The following is a 19179-nucleotide window of genomic DNA, read 5'->3' on the forward strand; positions in this document are numbered from 1 at the left end:
ATATACATTTGGATTAAAAAATCAACGTAAGTAGTAAATTATTGTTCTATATTACATGAATTTTTAAAATACAGTTTTAAAGAAGAAAACTTGAAGTATACATCTAATAAACAGTGTAAGTACTCTGTGGAGTAAATTGTATAAGCTGATTTAACAACATATAGAGGACATGTATATACTAGTAGTTAAACTATATTGATGATTAAAAGTCTAAATATAAGAAAGATATAAATTGCCTCACATTTACCTTCAGATACAGGGAAATCCCAATTAAAATCATAAGGATATTATTATTAATTTATGTATTAAAGAACAAGGGGATAAGGAAAAACACTAAAATACTAAAGAAGAAATATGTGAACACACTCACCTGAGCATAGATCAAGAAAAATAAAGCTCTATATTTAATACAGCCTCTTACCCCCATCCCTCTCTCTCAGGGAGATATAAGTTGACCAAAGAATAAAATAAAATGATCTTTCACATTGAAAAACATATGCATGAAAACTTGGTTCATGACAAAGCTAAGATTGCTTATTACAGATAAAAGTATGATCTCTTTGATAGAAATTATAATTCACAGGAAATTGAAAGAAGAGAATAACCTTGTGAAAAATGGTGGTGTAGGAATCTCTAAGAGTCAGTTTCACTACCTAAGGAACTATTTAGCTACAAAGTTCAGTCAGAATTGAATAATTTGGAACTTTGGAATCTGAACGGAGAGTTACGGGAACTAAAGAAGTGCTTGATAAATGGAGAAGGTGTTGACCTGAATCAGTTACCATTCTCCATTTCTAAGCCCTTCCTTGGCTGTAGGGACCAAACCTCCCTTTCCTAGAGTAGCTGATTAGTACCAGGATGGATATTCTGGAACTCTCCCTCAAAAAAATTGAGATTGGTTGTTTTGGTTGGTTTGGTGGTTCCCTGAGGGATCAGTGAGACACTTCCCTTGGTTTCAGTCCTCTAAGCAGCAGTAGCAGCAGCAGAGGAAAGTATAAAAAGTTTTAAAGACACAAGTTCTCTCTTCTTTTTACCTTGGAGCCAAGCATTTAAGAAAATTTTAGTTTGGTTACTGGTTGACTGCAGAAGTAATAGAAGATAAATATTAGTGACCACACACAAGGAATACCCACTTTCCAAAAACAAAACAAAACAAAACAAAACAAACAAACAAACAAAAACACCAAAAAAACAAAAAAGTTTGGAAAAATCTCAAAGCATAGCTCCAACACTCAATTAATCCTTGAGGAATGGGAAAAACAGATTTTCAGTATGGTAATACTCCAAATGTCAGTTTCAACCAAAAAAATGACAAAAATCCTCCAGTGAAACAGGAAAGTTTGGCCCACTCAGAGAAAGAAAAGATTTTGACAGAAACCAGCTCTAAAGACCAGATTTTGAATTACTAGTCAAAGACATAAGGTCAATTGTTTTAAGTATGCTCAACAAGCTAAAAAATAATCATAGATTAAAAAGTTAAAAGGAATAAGAATAATGATGCATGAACAAAATGAGATTATGCAATAGAGACATAGATTATAAAAAGAAACTAAATAAAAATTTTGAAGATGAAAAATATAGTAAATAAAATAAAAATTTAATCCATTCAGCAGCAGATTTGAGCAGGAAGAAGAAAAGTTCAGAAAACTTGAAAAAATATGTAAAATCTTTCAAGAATACTAAAAAGTCCTTAAGTATGAAATGAAAAAATCATGAGAAATTAATGTGAGCCATTTGAATAAATAAAGAACACTGATAAATTTAACTACAGGCAAAAGAAAAGCTGATATTAATGTACTTTTGATTTATAATTTCTATTTTTTCTATATATTTCGAAGGCAAATGCATAAAATAATAATTATAAATATATGTTAATGGGTGCACAATGTATAAGAAGTAATACAACTTTAGACATAAGGACACAAGAATACTGAGAGTAATGATATACATGGAAACAGAAATATATAGAAAGAGGATACTATTGAAACTAAATTGATATTATTCAAACCAGATTGCTTTCAATCTAAAGTGTTAATTTTTATCTCCCAATATAACCTCTAAAAAACAAATAATGATTATAATAGAAAAGAAGAGAGGGAAACAAAAATGCTATGCTAAAGCCAATAATGGAGAAACTGAGGTATAAAATACAAATAAGATGCACAAAACACAAATAGCTAAATACCAGAAATAAATTTGTCCTTATCACCAATTACTTTAAGTGTAAATGGATTAAGATTAACTATTAAAAGACAGAAATTGGCAGAGTGAAGAAAAAACAAAAACAAAATTCATCCTTATAATTGTAGATATAAGAACACAAATGGCTGAAATACTACACAAAGTACAACATTTTGAAGTTTTATCAAGCTTGGAAAAGATCAGTCAACATAATAAGAAAGTAAAAGCATGAGTAATATAGTTCATGTAAACTGTAACATACATAGAATAGGAGGGACTCGATTATTGTCAGAAAAAAATACACTTAAAAAAAAAAACAGTTTACAGGAGATGAAGAAGGGCATTATATATTGATGGAAGACATAATCCAGGAAAAAAAGTTATAAAAATATATGTACCTAAGTAAAGAACCTCAAAATACATGATAGAATTGAGGGCAGAAACAATTCTACAGTAATAGTTGGAGTCTTCAATACCCCACTTTAAATAATGAATAGAACAATGAGATAGAAAATCAATAAGGAAATAAAGGAGGTAAACAACATTATAAACCAATTATACATAATAGACATGCAAAAAGTTTACTCAAGTAGAGTAGAATATGTATTATTAAGTGCAATTAAAAATTCTCCACAATTGACTACGTGTTAGGCCACAAAATAAGTTTTACTACATTTTAAAAGATTAAAATCATACAAAATAACTTTTTTTTTATCACAGTGGAATGGAATTAGGAATCAATAGCAGACAGAAAACTGGAAAATTAACAAATATGTGGAAATTCAACACACTCCACAGCTAACTCTGAGCCAAAGTAGAAATCACAAAGGAGATTATAAAATAATTTGCAAAGAGTAAAAATTAAACACACACACATAACTTATGAAATACAGTGAAATAAGTTCTCTTGTAAATGTATAGCTGTAATCACCTACATTAAAAAGATCTCAAATCCTAGTCTAACTGCACATCTAGTCATTTATGATGGAGCATGATAATGTGAGAAAAAATAATGTATACATGTATGTGTAACTGGGTCACCATGCTGTACAGTAGGAAAAAAATAATGTATTGGGGAAAATAAAAAAAAATAAAATGTGGCACTGAAAAAAAAAGAAAAAAGAAAAAGAAACTAGAAAAATAATAAAACCAAAGCTAGTAGAAGGAAGGAAAAATAATGATTAGAGTGAATATACATAAATTAGAAAGTGGCAAAATAATAGTGGGAATCAGTGAAACCAATAGTTTCATTGGTTCCACGATAATGAAAATCTTTTAGCTAGATTGACTGAGTAAAAAAGAAAAAAAAAAGTTTCAAATTACTAAATCGAGATGTACAAAGAGAGACATTGCTATTGACCTTACATAAATAAAAAAACTTTATACGGCAGTAGCAGGAATAATTCTACACAAACAAATTGGATAGCCTAGATGAAATGAAAATATTCATAGAGGTACACAAACTACCAAAATCAATTCAAGAAGGACCGATATTGTATGATTCCATGTATTTGGAATATAATCAGCAAATTCACAGAGATGAGATCTAAGAGTAAAGTTTACCAGGAGCTGAGGGTATGGAGCAATAATGAGTTATTGTGTAATGTATACAAAGTTTCTTTTTGAGATGATGAAAAAAATCTCAGATAGTAGTGATAGTTTCTCAACAGTGTGACTGTACTCAATATTACTGAATTGTACACTGAAAATGACAAATTTTATGGTAGGTACAATTTATGACAATAAAAATTAAAACATAAGTGAATAAGCAAACATTTTAAAATGGAGATATAGTCATATATCAACAAATTTCTATTTAATTTTTATCATATATTTAAATATGAAAGCCCAACCTATAAAACTTCTAAGACTATATAAGACACATTGGGTACACAAATATCTTTTAAAGAAAATAAAGAACAGTAAAATATAAAATAAAGATAAGCATGACTTCAACAAAATTAGTGATCATTTTTAAACAAACACATTACAGATGAGACTTCTTTTTCTGGCCAGGATGAAGTAACAGGGATCATATTTAATCTTCCCAAATTGTTACAAATCTAGATATATATTTAATATATGGGATAATACATATCAAAACATTGGAGCCAGAAAACAAAGAACAGTGTTTCCTGTGTGATGATGAATAGATGTGGTGAAACCTATATATTGTCAAGAGAAAATTTCCAGAGCACCAAAAGAGAGAGGGAATGCAGGTAGAGTCTGGTGAACCCCCTAAATTTAGTTGATAGAACTGGGAGTCCAGGAAGGACAGCGTTTATAAGGCACAGTATCAGAAATATTAGAACTTCACAGATAGAGCTCCATATACATGATGATACGATTTAAGTCTTTGATTGAGTCCAGGTCAGAAACATACATATGTAGAAATTATCTAAGGCCAAGAGAAAAACTACTTGCAAATACTGGAGAGAACAATTCCTAAATAGGATGCGGGCCTGCAAATAGGTCTTGATCTTTCCAGCCAGAGAGAAAACTTCATAATTCACAGTGCAAGAGATTGAATTCTCCACAGAATGTTGTTTCAGTAGTGATGCAAAATTCATTCTAGAGGTAATGTTGTCCTTGTCCTGCCTAATGTAGCTTAAAAGCAGGATATGAAAGGATCAAAATGATTTCAAGTAACTTAACCACATCCCAGAAAAACTTTTAAGAATGTCTATAGGAATAAAAAAAAAAAAAACTAATGCCCAACACAATAAAAGGTATGTCTGGCAAAAAGTAAAAACTACCAAGCATGGAAGAAGCTGGGTAATATGAAACATAAAGAGGAAAAAAAAAATCAATCAGTACAAAAATGTTCAGAAGTAATAGAGATGGCAGAATTTGTAGCTAAAGTAATTTCTAATTTTATAACTGTGTTCCATATGTTCAAGAAGGTAGAACAAAGAGGAATGATTGCTTCTGTAAGCAGATATTTGTATGCTACAAAAAATGAATCAAATAAAACTATTTTTTTTCTGTCTTTTTAGGGCCACGCCCGCAGCATATGGAGGTTCCCAGGCTAGGGGTCAAATCAGAGCTGTAGCTGCTGGCCTAGACCACAGCCATAGCAATGCCAGATCCATCCAACCTGTGTCTATGACCTACACCACACCTCACTGCAACACTGGATCCTTAACCCATTGATCGAGGCCAGGGGTTGAACCTGCATCCTCATGGATGCTAGTCAGATTTGTTTCTGCTGAGCCAAGACATGAACTCTCAGATCAAACTTCTTTAAAGGAAAACTGCAATGTTGAAATTCAAACTACATTGGATGAGATTAATAGCAAGCAATAGAATAGATGAGATTAATAACATAGCAATAGTAGCTTTCCAAAATGAAATATGAAGAGGAAAAATTAAAAAAAATATATCGAGAGCATCAGTGCGCTATGGAGCAAAACTGAGTGACTTATAAGTGTAACTGGAATTATTTCCCTAAGCAGGAGAGATGAATAGTGACAGGAAAAAAATTAATATTTGAAAAAATAATGGCTAAAAATTTCCAAATATATGAAAACTATGCACAAACAGATTTAAGAAGTTCAGTGAACCCCAACCAGAAGGAAAATAAAAAAAACAGACTAAGACATATCATGAATCAAGGTCATGGGCTTAAAACCAATAATAAAGGAAGATCTTTAAAAACACCCAGACAAAACAGATTATGAACAGAGAAACAAAAATAAGAATGGTAACAGATGTGTTGTCTACTATAGTGCAAACCAGAAGAAAAAGGAGAACCGCTGTTGACGTGTTACCGGAAAAAAAAAAATGTCCGGGTAGAATTTTATATAAAAAAAGAAATTTCATAAGAAAATATGAAATAAAGACTTCTTAAAAACATACAAAAGCTGAAAGAATTCATAATCAACACAGATATAATTCAAGAATTGTTAAACTAAATGCTTTGGGCAGTGGGAAAATTATGCTGGAAAGAAACATAGATCTATACCATGGAATGAAAGAATGAAAGACACTTAAAATGCTATCAATGTGTATAAATAAACAACTTTATTATTTAAAACTCTTGAAAAGATTGATTAAAGCAAAAATAATACGTTGTGTGTTTATAATATGGAAAATAGATGTAAAGCACTACAAATAAAGGTTGGACAGGGAGAAATAGAAGCATACTGCCATACGGGTTTTTTTTTGTTTGTTTTTTTGTTTTTCTTTCTTTTTTTTTTTTTTTGGTCTTTTTGTCTTTCTTTAGGGCCGCACCACGGCATGTGGAGGTTCCCAGCAGATCCGAGCCGTGTCTGTGACCTACACCAGAGTTCACGGCAACGCCGGATCCTTGACCCACTGACCAAGGCCAGGGATAGAACTTGCAACCTCATGGTTCCTAGTTGGATTTGTTTCCTCTGCACCACGACAGGAACTCCTGCTATAAGGTTTTGACATTGCATGTGAAGAGGTATAATATCTTTTGAGGGTAAGCTTTTACAAATTAAAATTCTAACCTATAAATCCAAAAGCAACTAGTAAAAAAAACAAGAGTTATACCTGACAAACAGCAAAGGAGGTAATACTCATGTAATTCAAATACATGAGAAATAATTGAACACAAAACAGGTGAGACAATAACAAAATTATAGAATTTGAACTTAACTGCGTAAAAATCCTATTAGATAATAGGTGATCTAAACACCCTAATGAAAAGAGTTTATCAGACTGGACGTAATGGAAAAAAATCGTTTTATATATATGTGTGTGTATATATATATATATATATATATACACACACATAACAAGACCCAACTCTAGGCTGCCTGTAAGAAACCTATGTTTATGAAAAAGACACAGAGATGTTACAAGTAGGAAGATAAAGAGATATAACATTCTATTGCTAATGTTTAAAAAGTTGGAGCTACTGTAGTAATATCAGATAAATGACTTTGGAGTATATATAACACTTCAGACAAATAGGTTCATTTTGTAATTAAAAAAGGGTCAACAAGAGAACAGAAGAATAAACATTTACGAGCTTAATGAAAGATTCAAACTATGCATTAGAAGAACTGCAAGGACATAGACAAGCATTTTTGAAATTATCACAAAAAAAACTTTAGCACCCATTTTCCAATAACCGAAAAAGTAGACAGGAAGCTAATATTAATATGGAAGACCTGAACAAACCTACTGATCATTTCAATATAACTGATATTCACAGAACATTCTATCTCATAAGAACAGTATATACATCCTTTTCAAGCACACATAGAACATTTACCAAAATAGCCTAAGTTAAGGGAATAAAAGCAGTTTCAATATATTTGAAGATTTAGTAAGTTCAGAAGGACACATATACTCTGTGTTCTCTGAATAGAAGGGAAAGAAATTTGAAATTAATAAAATAAATATCTGGAAAATATTTAAATATTTAGAAAATAAAAAAATAATTCTAAAATTATAAGGTATTTAAACTTAAAGAATACATATCAATTTAAATTCAGCTAAAGCAGTGCCTAGAGGGAATATCACCAAATACATTTATTTTAAAAAAAAGTTTTCCAATCAATGACCTCACATTCTATACAAAGGAAATTGAAAGAGAATGGTAAATTAAAGCTAAAGAAATAATGAGGGGATGATAATAAAAGTAATAAGGTCATAGCTAAATTAAATGGAAAACAGAAAAAGTAGAGAAAATATATCTGAAAGCTGGTTCTCATAAAAGATTAATAAAATGATGTACTTTGACCATATAAATCATGAAAAAAAAAGGAGAGGCAAATTATTGCAGAGATGAGGGAATATTATGAACAATTGTATGTCACTAAATTCTACAATTTAGGGGAAATAGACAAATTCTCTGTAAAACACAAGCCACAAAAATTTACTAAAGAAGAAATTTACTAAAGAAATAGGAATAGCCTTCATATATTAAACTTATTTTAGCTGAAAACCTTTTCATGGAAAAAACTCTAGGCCCAAATGGCTTTATTGTGAATTTTACTAAATTTAAGTAAACAACAGAACAAATTCTCCAGAAACTCTCCACAAAATAGAAAAGAGGGAATACTTGCCAACTGAATCTTTGTGGCCACATTCCACTGAAACCAAAACCAACAGTGACATCAGAAGAAAAGAAAACTACAGGCCAATATTTTCACAACCATAGATGCAAAAGTTCTCTACAAATTTTTAATACATTTGAACCCAATAAAAATATATTGCATCTTGGCAATGAGACTTATACAATAAATTTATAATTAACCATATTAATAGGTCAAAAACAAACAAAAAATTATCACAATAAATCCATCAAAAACCCTAAACAAAATCATATATCCATTTTTTCATTTAAAAATATGTAGCTTTAACAATTATCATAGAGGAAAATTATACTATTATACTATTTCCTTGGATCAGCAGACTCCAGATTAGATGTTAATTCTTTCCAAACTGATCTATTTATTCAATGAAATTCCAATCAAAGTCTTTTAATTTGTATCTCCCACACTTTTAATGGGGGGAAACCCAAGAGAAATTTCTCTAACAGAAGGGACACAAAAGAAGCAAATCGATAGAACTATATACAGATGTGAGACTGAATAGTGTTATAAAAGGCCCCTAGATACATACACAGGATTTATCCTGCAACGGGAAAAACTTACAAAGTGTTCTGAGGTATAAATATTGAAAAGCTTCCTAAAAGGTTAACCCCTTTGCTAGATATCAAGATGTTCTTTTCAAGATTCAGCTCAAAGTAAATTGCCTGTGAATGGGAAAGAGGAACGTGGCCTGACAGAAAACCTTAAAACGATTTTTTTTTGTCTCTTCAATGCTGCATATATATAAGTAGAAGCACGTACACCTCTCCATAAAGCCATGCTTATATTACACCCACTTCTGCCTTCAGCTGTGATTTACTCTGAATCCTACCTCACTTGTTGTAAAATGCTCTGTCTGTCAGTAACACCTCAGTGAAATCTCCTTAAAGTAAAGCAATCTTGCACCTAGACTTTTGCTCTGAAAGCTGCCATCTGGTCTAATTCAAGTCTATTTTAAGCTCTTGAATCACATGAGTTAAATCCACAAAAGTGTTGATTGTACATGATTGCCTTTATCGATTCCTACTTGGACTAAACTTATTTCAGAGCCTCCATCCAACTTCAGCAAGAATTCTTAACTTTTTTTTTTTTTTTGGTCATTTTCTTCCCCTTGGGATTAATATTGAATCTTCCCCTTTTCTTTTCTAATGCTATGTCTACAAAGATATTGAGGGGTTAAGTCATGTGATGATTATCCTGGAAATTCTGTTTCCTCAAGCTCCAATATGTCCGAATATCTCTCTCATTGCTCCTTCCCTCTGAAATTAGCTTTACCTCTTGACTGTGTAAGGACTGCATCATTGCCATTCCCATCTCTTAGGATTTGAATTAATGACATTGACTTTTTAAACTTTCTAACAGACATAGACTCCTCTCCTGTTCTTCCTTCATGCTTTCCACATCTGTCTTTTTGTTGTCATTCATTTTGCTGCCTCCCTCCCAGTATAGGTTTTTTTCCTATCGTAGCTTAATATTTATGTACCTGTCCCTCTAAATGGACTCTAGGTCCATCCTAATAACCCTGAATTAGAAACTCCTAGGTGAGCCCCAGGTACCTAGTTTTATTAATAAGTTTCTAGTGATTGTGAACTCTGCTGGTAAAACCACTATTCCTATGTTGTATTTTTAAACTTTGAATAACTGTTTCTCTTGTTATCTCTTTATTACAGGAGAGAAATTCTTGAAGATAGAAATTGTCCTAATTATTTTATTCTCTGTCACCTTGCCTATGGGAGATGCTCAATAAAGTTGTCAGCAATAGATCAAATTACTTAGGGACACCTTACCTCAGCACATATGCTCATAATGCTCCCCCGCAAATAGTGTTTGTTCCCTACCCCTTCATTTTCCATCTATTCAATCACTCATTTAAGGTCCACTTCAGAGCACATTTTCTCATTGTAGTCTCTCAAATTCATACTCTTTATTTGCCACACCCCGGCAGTGCACATCATCTGTGCCAAGCCCCCAAGAACTCAGCTTAGAACAACTCTTCATAGACATTTTTTATGAACTAATCTTAAGGGTTATAATGTTTTATTCTTCAATTTTTATAAAGGTATCTAAAATTAGCCTGAACATGCCAGCAGTACTTAAATATGTTGCTTTTTTTCTCAATTTGTAAGGCTGCAGCTTGCATTTAATTCAATGTAATGATCCTCTTGTTGAATACAGATATGTGCAAACATTGCTTCAGGTGTTGTTCTAGTATGAGCACACCTTTTGAATGTTTAGAAAAGATTCCCGTGCCAAAACCAGATGATGTATAAATTAGCCCCCAAAGGTTTTTATCATTAAGAAAATTGTAGTTACCGCAGGGAGTTAATCTCTCTATCTGCTGGAGAGTATTGCCTTGTCAAACACTCCCTAATAAAGACTTGTGAGAAAAAATTATACTATGCTAGTGTTAAGAGAGAAAGTATATTATTTGGCTTGATTTCTATTCCCCAGCTCAAAAGGAATCTACTAAACAATCACTTATGATGGTGCTTGAAACAATCATCCATGGTGTCCAGTGTTTGATTGTTATTTTGAAAAGAATGGGGTGCACTGAATGGGAGCCTTTCAGGAACTTTTAGTAAGGTATTACTATGAAGAAATATTTTTATTATTTTTAATTTTTTTATTTTATATTTTCCCACTGTACACCATGGGGACCAAGTTATTCCTACATTTATACATTTTTTCCCCCACTATTTGTTCTGTTGCAATATGAGTATCTAGACAAAGTTCTCAATGCTATTCAGCAGGATCTCCTTGTAAATCTATTCTAAATTGTATCTGATAAGCCCAAGCTCCTGATCCCTCCCAATCCCTCCCTCGCCAATCAGGCAGCAGCAAGTCTATTCTCCAAGTCCATGATTTTCTTTTCTGTGGAGATGTTCATTTGTGCTGGATATTAGATTCCACTTATAAGTGATATCATATGGTATTTGTCTTTGTCTTTCTGACTCATTTCACTCAGTATGAGAGTCTCTAGTTCCACCCATGTTGCTGCAAATGGCATTATGTCATTCTTTTTTATGGCTGAGTAGTATTCCATTGTGTATATATACCACTTCTTCCGAATCCAATCACCTGTCGATGGACATTTGGGTTGTTTCCATATCCTGGCTATTGTGAAGAGTGCTGCAATGAACATGTGGGTACATGGGTCTCTTTTAAGTAGAGTTTTTTCCAGATAGATGCCCAAGAGTGGGATTGTGGGGTCATATGGAAGTTCTATGTATAGATTTCTAAGGTATCTCCAAACTGTTCTCCATAGTGGCTGTACCAGTTTCCATTCCCACCAGCAGTGCAGGAGGGTTCCCTTTTCTCCACAGCCCCTCCAGCACTTGCTATTTGTGGATTTATTAATGATGGCCATTCTGACTGGTGTGAGGTGGTATCTCATGGTAGTCTTGACTTGCATTTCTCTTATAATCAGCGATGTTGAGCATTTTTTCATGTGTTTGTTGGCCATCTGTATATCTTCTTTGGAGAAATGTCTATTCAGATCTTTTGCCCATTTTTCCATTGATTGATTGGCTTTTTTGCTGTTGGGTTGTATTAGTTGTTTATATATTCTAGAGATTAAGCCCTTGTTGGTTGCATCATTTGAAACTATTTTCTCCCATTCTGAAAGTTGTCTTTTTGTTTTCTTTTGGGTTTCCTTTGCTGTGCAACAGCTTTTCAGTTTGATGAGGTCCCATGGGTTTATTTTTGCTCTTATTTCTATTGCTTTGGGAAACTGACCTGAGAAAATATTGATGATGTTGATGTCCGAGAGGGTTTTGCCTATGTTTTCTTCTAGGAGTTTGATGGTGTCCTGTCGTATATTTAAGTCTTTCAGCCATTTTGAGTTTATTTTGGTGCATGGTGTGAGGGTGTGTTCTCGTTTCATTGCTTTGCATGCAGCTGTCCAGGTTTCCCAGCAATGCTTGCTGGATAGACTTTCTTTTTCCCATTTGATGTTCTTGCCTCCCTTGTCAAAGATTAATTGACCATAGGTGTCAGGGTTTATTTCTGGGTTCTCTATTCTGTTCCATTGGTGTGTCTGTCTGTTTTGATACCAGGACCACACTGTTTTGATGACTGTGGCTTTGTAGTATTTCTTGAAGTCTGGGAGAGTTATGCCTCCTGCTTGGTTTTTGTTTCTCAGGATTGCTTGGGCGATTCTGGGTCTTTTGTGGTTCCATATAAATGTTTGGATTGTTTGTTCTAGTTCTGTGAAAAATGTCATGGGTAATTTGATAGGGATTGCACTGAATCTGTAGATTGCTTTGGGTAGGATGGCCATTTTTACAATATTGATTTTTCCAATCCGTGAACATGGAATCTCTTTCCATTTCTTTACATCTTCTTGGATTTCTTTGATTAAAGTTTTATAGTTCTCGGCATATAGGTCCTTTACCTCCTTGGTCAGGTGTATTCCGAGGTATTTGATTTTGTGAGGTGCAATTTTAAAAGGTATCGTATTTTTGTACTCCTTTTCTAATATTTCATTGCTGGTATACAGAAATGCGACTGACTTCTGAGTGTTAATCGTATATCCTGCTACTTTGCTGAATTTATGAATCAGTTCAAGGAGTTTTGGGGTTGAGTCCTTAGGGTTTTCTATGTATAGTATCATGTCATCTGCATACAGTGAGAGTTTGATCTCTTCTCTTCCTATATGGATGCCTTTTATTTCTTTTGATTGTCTAATTGCTGTGGCTAGGACTTCCAAAACTATGTTGAAGAGCAGTGGTGAGAGTGGGCATTCCATCCCTGTCTTGTTCCAGATTTGAGTAAGAAGGCTTTAAGTTTTTCCCCATTGAGCATTATATTTGCTGTGGGTTTATCATAAATGGCTTTGATTATGTTGAGGAATGTTCCCTCTATACCCACTTTGGCAAAGGTCTTGATCATGAATGGATGTTGGACTTTGTCAAATGCTTTTTCTGCGTCTATTGAGATGATCATATGATTTTTGACTTTTCTTTTGTTAATGTGGTGTATGATGCTGATTGATTTGCGTATGTTGAACCATCCTTGTGAACCTGGGATGAACCCTAGCTGGTCATGGTGTATAATTTTTTTGATATGTTGTTGGATTCGGTTGGCTAAGATTTTGTTGAGAATTTTTGCATCTATATTCATCAATGATACTGGGCGATAGTTTTCTTTTTTGGTGGTATCTCTGTCTGGTTTTGGAATGAGGGTGATGGTGGCATCATAGAATGTCTTTGGGCGTATTCCTTCTTCTTCAACGTTTTGAAAGAGTTTAAGGAGGATGGGCACCAGATCCTCTTTATATGTTTGATAGAATTCGCCTGTGAAGCCGTCTGGTCCTGGGCTTTTATTTGTAGGGAGTGTTTTTTTGACCTCTTCAATTTCATTTCTAGTGATGGGTCTGTTCGGTTAGTCTGTTTCTTCTTGATTCAGTTTTGGCGGGCTGTAAGATTCTAGAAAATTGTCCATTTCTTCCAGATTGTCAAATTTGTTGGCATATAGTTGTTCATAGTATTCTCTTATGGTTTTTTGTATTTCTGCAGTATCCGTTGTGATTTCTCCTTTTTCATTTATAATTTTGGTTATTTGAGTTCTCTCCTCTTTTGAGTGAGTCTGGCCAGGGGTTTGTCAATTTTGTTTACCTTTTCAAAGAACCAGCTCTTATTTTTATTAATTTTCTCTATTGTTTTTTGACCAGATACATACAACAAATATTAACAGATATAAAGGGAGAAATTGATGGGAATACAATCATAGCAGGAGACTTTAATACCCCACTCACACAAATGGACAGATCCTCTAGACAGAAAACCAATAAAGCAACAGAGATCCTAAAGGAAACAATAGAAAAGTTATACTTAATTGATATCTTCAGAACACTACACCCAAAAAAATCAGAATACACATTCTTCTCAAGTGCACATGGAACATTTTCAAGAATCGACCACATATAGGGACACAAAGCTAACCTCAAAAAATTGTGGAGCATAGAATTTATTTCAAGTTTCTTCTCTGACCACAATGCCATGAAATTAGAAATCAACCACAGGGAAAAAAATGAGGAAAAACCTACCATGGATACTAAACAATATGCTACTAAGAAACCAATTGGTCAATGAGGAAATCAAGAAGGAAATTAAAAAAATACCTTGAAACATATGATAATGAAGACACAACCTCTCAAAATCTATGGGATGCTGCAAAAGCTCAGAGGGAAATTTATAGTGATACAGGCCTTTCTCAAAAAAGAAGAGAGATCCCAAATTGACAAGTTAACCCTCCACCTAAACAAATTAGAAAAAGAACAAAAAAGACCAAAAGCCAGCAGAAGGAAGGAAATTATAACGTTCAAAGAAGAAATCAATAAAGTAGAGATTCAAAAAACAATAGTGTATGAAGAAATACTAACACAAGAGCTGTAGATTGGGAACTTAGGCTTGCTGTTGCTATGCACTCTGTGAAGTGATGTGTCACTGAATGACATTGGTCCCCAGCTGCCTTATCTAAAACAGGAGAGAAAACTGTGAAGTATATGACCAGGATAGTTTTCTAAACATCCTTTTACCATTCTGTTAAGGGATCCAGTTCCTCTGGGCATCTACAGACTTGTGAGCCAGGTGGAGTAAGGTGAATCCTTTAGTTGTTTTCAGGAACCATTAAGAAAGAATCTCTTTTGGGGGGATCTTAGGGAACATAGAAGTAGTGATGAAAAGTCAGAGGCATTTGTGCCCATGGTTTCACCTTCACGGAAGAATTGGTGGCAGAGAAAAAGTGGTGAGCTCAAGCAAACAGGGGCAAAGTTTACAAAGAATGCCTTTCTTTGGTTTGTTACATAAGCCAGGTAGATAAACTCAGACTATAAACATTTAAAACAGAAGTAAAATGATTGAGGTATTATAATATCAACTACTGGAGATGATCATTTTACTGTCAGTCTTAGTTTACCAGGAAAATGGAAATCATATTTGAAAATTCTGGTATCCAGGGTCATTGTAAGGTTGAAAATGGACCATGAAAATATGCTTTGAAAATTCAGGTGTCCTTACTAGCATACTCATGAATAGAAAATTAACAAACAATAAATGGATAGATATAATGAAAAGTATAGTGCTGGTGTTTAAGAATCTGGAAATGTGTCATTCAGTAATATTTGAGGTTTTCCTGTTATCACATAGACTAGCTGTATGCCCTTAATATGTATGATCCTCTGTTTTCTATATTCTATAACATGATGCTAGTACTTCAAGTGAAAGTGTAATGAAAAATTTAGAAAATGTGTGTGTGGAAATTGAAAAACACCATAAAAATAAAATCTTAAATATGAGTATCACAGATATAGAAAAAAACTAAATTTCATAGTTATATATTACTTATATTACAATATCTTTTCCAAGAGCAATATTTGTAAACAAATATTACACGTTTTTCTTACCCATATCAATAGTTGTGTGTGTGTGTGTTTGTGTGTGTGTGACATAGTAGGTTATCAAACAGTAACAATCTCAGAGGAGAGTCCATCCCTGATCCCTATAATTTCTATGTAAATCTTATTTCCAAATATGTGCAAAAACAGATACAGACACACAGAAACACATATCTATCAGCCATTCTTACTATTTTAAGCATACTTAATGGAAGGCATTTACATATTTAATTCCAATTTTATTTTAAATTCAGTTATTATATTGTGAGATTTATATATGATGATGTCTGTAGTTATATTTCATCATTTTCAGTGCTGCAGTATAATATATTGTAACGTATGAAAATATGACATTATTATATTGATATGCTTTTTGATTTTTCAAAGTTTTTCTATTATTAAAATTGCTGGTGGAGTTCCCTGGTGGCCTAGTGGTTAATGAGTCAGCATTGTCACTGTTGTGGCTGGGGTTTTCTCCCTGTCCCTGGAATTTCTGCATGCTGTGGGCACAGTCAAAAAATAATTACTGCTAAAAACTTCATTGATCATGTCTTTTTAGGCACACATCAATGAGTTTTGAAATAATATATCCATGAAATAGGATTGAAAGCTTATAAAGTCATTGTAAATTTATGAAATATTTTTGCTAGATTTCCAAAGCTATGGTGGGAATTTGCAAAAACGATGGGAGTATATAGGATATCTCAAAATCTCTGCAGTTTTAAGCTAAATGCTTTAATTGAGTCGCTCCATATATTTACACGTTTGATATTTTCAGTCTTATAATTTTTCACCAATAAGAAAGGTATGAAATGGTATCTCATGATATTAATAATGTATTAAACTTGTAACTACAAGATTCTCCTTATATATTTACTATTTTTTAAAATAGAGCTTATGTTATGCCCAATCTTATTATTTGATTTTTATTAATGAATTTTAGGACTACTTTATATATCCTAGATTCTAAACCTTTTACAAATTTATGTTTAAAACATTAGTTCTTCCAACATTTGAATTGTTTTCTAATTGTCTTTAAGATACCTTTTTATTATTAGAAATTCTTACTTGTAATTTAATGTATTAATATTTTCCTTTTTGGTCAATACTTGTATTTCTTAAATGAGAAATTTCTCCTATGCAATGATATAAAACTCATCTCTTGTATTATACTCTAGTTCATTTATAGTTTTGACTTTTGTTATTATGACCCCAACCCACATGAAATGAGTTTTTGAAAGTGGTGCAAGGGAATTTTATTTTCTATAGGGATAAGTAGGGTTATTTCCTTTTTCTCAATACTCTGAATTTTCGCCGTTTTTCAAATTTTTATTGAAATACATATCTATCATGTTACTATCACCACCTTTATTACCATATCTTTAAAACTTGATATTTAGAAAAGCAATTTTTTTCTAGTTTGTATTCTTCCAGAGTAATTTAGCTCTTCCTGAACTTTTCTTTTTCATGTGAATTTTATAATCAGTATGTGAAATTCTTGCAAGATACTATTGGACTTTGACTAGGGTTACATTGCCTTTATATAGGTATACATCAATGTGGGTGAACTATTTAAAATATTAAGTCTTCCAATCCATGAAGATGGTATATCACCCCATTTGTTTAGTTTTTTTTTAAACACTGAAGAATTATCAATTATTTGCATATTTCAAGATTTTTTTTGTTTGTTTTTGAACATGTGTTCCCTCTCCTTGGACAGAATGCATTATTGCTAATTTAGTAGATTTTAGAAATCAATTTACCAGGTAAGAGTGACTGCATTCCTAATCCAGTTTTTCTGTTTTACAATGCAAATACACTTCACATTCATAAGAAAAAAATCTTTCTTTTTTATGTCTTTCCAAAAAATTAAAAAAGAATCTGCCTAATGACCTTGCATATAATTTGTCATATATTATTTATTTAGCTATTTTATTTTATTTTATTTTATTTTATTTTATTTTATTTTATTTTATTTTATTTTTGATTTGTTTTACACTGGCTTTCTTTAATTCTATCCACTGTGGAATATATTAAACTTTCAAAAATTACCTTTGCTTTCAATTGTTATTGCTTCTTTTTAAACATAAAAGAGTGATGCAAAGGGGTAAAAAGATATGAAGATCAATAGCAATTCAGCCGTCAAGTATCTGCTATGTGCCAAAAAACATAGAGGAAGACTACATATCTTGTGGCTAATCCTTATAAGAATCCTAGAACATGCATTTTATTGACATATTTCACAGATGATAACACTAAAGTGTTTTTGTTTGTTTGTTTGTTTGTTTGTCTTTTTTGCCTTTTCTAGGGCCACTCCCGTGGCATATGGAGATTCCCAGGCTAGGAATCTAATTAGAGCTGTAGCTGCCCGCCTATGGCACAGCCACAGCAATGCGGGATCCAAGCCACATCTGCAACCTACACCACAGCTCACAGCAACACTGGATCCTCAACCCACTGAGCAAGGCCAGGGATGGAACCTGCAACCTCATGGTTCATAGTCAGATTCATTAACCACTGTGCTACGATGGGAACTCCCCCTCTAAAGTTATTTTTTAAGATTTTTATGTTTTCCATTATAGGTAGCTTACAATGTTCTGTCAATTTGCTACCATACAGAAAAGTCACCCAGTCATGCATACATACATACATTCTTTTTCTCACATTATCCTTCATCATGCTCCATCATAAGTGACTAGATATCATTCACAATGCTATACAGAAGGATCTTATTGCATATCCATTCTAAAGGCAATAGTTTGCATCTATTAACCCTAGATTCCCAGTTAATCACACACACCCCCTCTCCCTCTTGGTAGTTTCATGTCTGTTCTCCAAGACCATGAGTTTCTTTTCTGTGAAAAGTTCATTTGTGCCATATATTAGGTTCCAGATATAGGTGATATCATATGGAATTTGTCTTTCTCTTTCTGACTTACTTCACCTAGTATGAGAGTCTCTAGTTCCATACATGTTGCTGCAAATGGCATTATTTTGTTATTTTTTATGGCTAAGTAGTATACCATTGTGTACATATTACACTCTTCTTAATCCATTCATCTATCGATGGACATTTAGGTTGTTTCCATGCCTTGGCTATTGTGAATAGTGCTGCAATGAGCATATGGGTGCATGCGTCTTTTTTAAGGAAAGATTTGTCTGGATATATGCCCAAGAGTGGGATTGCTGGGTAATATGGTAGCTTTATATTTAGTTTTCTGAGGTACCTTCTCACTGTTTTCCATAGTGGTTGTAGCAATTTACATTCCCACCAACTGTGTAGGAGGGTTCCCTTTTCTCCACACCCTCTCCAGCATTTGTTATTTGTGGACTTATTAATGATGGACCATTCTGACTGGTGTGAGGCAGTACCTCATAGTAGTTTTGATTTGCATTTCTCTAATAATCAGGGATGTTGAGCATTTTTTCATGTGCTTGTTGGCCATCTGTATATCTTCTTTGGAGAAATGTCTATTCAGATAGTTTGTCCATTTTCCAATTGGGTTGTTGGCCTTTTTTGCTGTTGAGTTGTAT

This window comes from Phacochoerus africanus, chromosome 8 (genome assembly GCF_016906955.1).
Source record: "Phacochoerus africanus isolate WHEZ1 chromosome 8, ROS_Pafr_v1, whole genome shotgun sequence".
NCBI classification, from domain to species: domain Eukaryota; kingdom Metazoa; phylum Chordata; class Mammalia; order Artiodactyla; family Suidae; genus Phacochoerus; species Phacochoerus africanus.